The sequence below is a fragment of the Schistocerca americana genome, chromosome 2, assembly GCF_021461395.2.
Source record: "Schistocerca americana isolate TAMUIC-IGC-003095 chromosome 2, iqSchAmer2.1, whole genome shotgun sequence".
In the NCBI taxonomy this organism is placed as follows: Eukaryota; Metazoa; Arthropoda; class Insecta; order Orthoptera; family Acrididae; genus Schistocerca; species Schistocerca americana.
This window is the reverse complement of record NC_060120.1, coordinates 226,421,425-226,423,452: the sequence shown is the minus strand read 5'-3', so window position 1 is coordinate 226,423,452 and position 2,028 is coordinate 226,421,425. Positions and strand designations below refer to the sequence as shown.

The following is a 2,028-nucleotide window of genomic DNA, read 5'->3' as shown; positions in this document are numbered from 1 at the left end:
GATTTGAAACTGTGATCGATACATCTGCTACACCCCCGGTGGCATACACAGTCATCAGATCAAAATCGACGTCGTCTTTCCGGGTATACTACTTTTTCTTCTTGCAGTGTATATAAACGTAATAATATGCTCCGACAATGTGGTGCACAATCACTTTAAAAATCACTTACGATCCTTGGAATCGACAAATGAACTTCGAGAAAGTGCACTAAAGTTATATCTTAACTGGCAATCCCAAGTGTAGTAAACACGAAAGTTCGTTTGCAGTCAGACGTACGAAGCGCTCTGTACTCCATTTCTTGGCAATGGTGACATGTCGTGGTTGAGAATGTCGAGGGTCTAATTTGGCAATTCAAATTAGATATTTTTCTTTGTATCAATTATGGTCAGGGGCATCAGGTACTGTCATTACCATTTAAGTGTACATGACCAGATTTCCCGCTTATCACGAGAGGTCCCCTTAACCATCTTCGCTATCCATGCAGTCTGCCTGGACCGTTCCAAAAGCCACATTTGCAACACTGTCAGCGTTCACTAACCTCGCAACGTTACTTGGATTCCAGCAATAGGTAGAATGAGTCGGTGCTCGACATTGTTTCCGTTGTTCCGCCCGTCTAGACTTTGTAAAATAAGAACTTTTTTTATTTTGTTTGTTAACTATGACTCAAGCTAGTTGTGTGTAAAACCATGAGTGCTATAAAACTTGGGTTTATATCAGAGCGCAAAATAATTTACACAGTCTAACACCTTGGAAAGATCACAAAAAATACGAACTGGTGAGACCTTATTATTTAAGGCATGTAGTGTAAGGTAAGTGGCAACGGCCTTGCCGCAGTGGATACACCGGTTCCCGTCAGATCGCCGAAGTTAAGCGCTGTCGGACGTGGCCGGCACTTGGATGGGTGACCGTGGGGGCCGCCATGCGCTGTTGCCATTTTTCGGGGTCCTCTCAGCCTCATGATGCCAATTGAGGAGCTACTCGACCGAACAGTAGGGCTCCGGTCAACGACAACCATCATAACGGCCGGGAGAGCGGTGTGCTGACCCCACGCCCCTCCAATCCGCATCCTCAGCTGAGGATGACACGGCGGCCGGATGGTACAGAATAACCAGTTGTAGTCCGTAGACGGCGTGAGTTAAGTTTGAGTATATGGTTCTCCATTGAGAAACTGTGGTACCCTAAGTAAATTGCTTCTACTTATATGTGAGAATACTCTTGAGTATACGAGTATTACTTTTTCGAATATTTTGGAAAAAGGTGTCAGTAACGAAACTGAATGATAATTATTTAAGTATTTCTTGTATCCTTTCTTGCGAAGGGGCTTAACTACTGCACTTTTTAAACTGTCTGGGAAATTGCGTGTGCCACTAATTCAGTATATATATCACCCAAGACGTTACTTACTACGTTAAAAAATTTTTTTGATCTCTGTTTGGAACTTCATTAACGCCAAATTAGTTTCTGTTTGTTATAATTTTAAGTATTCAGTGAAGGATATTAAAGGATGTAGGTGCTACTTCTAGTTGCCTATAGTTTTATTGACTGGCATTTTTAATATCCTTCAACTAAACCATTTAATCCTATTTTTCCTGTTACATTAGGACGTGATTGTTAAAAGTACTCGCAAATTGTGAATTATCAGTGATAAAAGTGTAGTTCGTTTCAATTATTATGGTATCTTGTACAGTGATTGAATGTCCTATTACCCTCATGACAATATCTCGTATAGTTTTTTATCTTAGTACCTGCCTTATTTATGTCAGGACTTGCATAATTCTTGACATTTTAATGATTTTACTGTATTTTTTTGTAGTATGAAAGTTGTGTGACAACGGCCTTGCCGCAGAGGTAACATCAGTTCCCGTCAGATCACCGACGTTAAGCACTGTTGAGCTTGGCCAGCACATGTATGGGGCACGTCAGAGTCTGCCGAGTGCTGTTGGCAAGCAGTGTTCACTCAGCCATTCTGAGGCCAATTGACGAGCTACTTCATTGAGGAGAAGTGGCTACGGTCACAAAAACTGACA

At 41.7% G+C, this 2,028-nt stretch overlaps 1 pseudogene; it reads left to right on the top strand.

The window, feature by feature from the left end:
• The first annotated feature begins 816 nt into the window (after window positions 1-816).
• On the top strand, window positions 817-934 carry LOC124597524 (annotated as a pseudogene).
• Window positions 935-2,028: the final 1,094 nt, after the last annotated feature.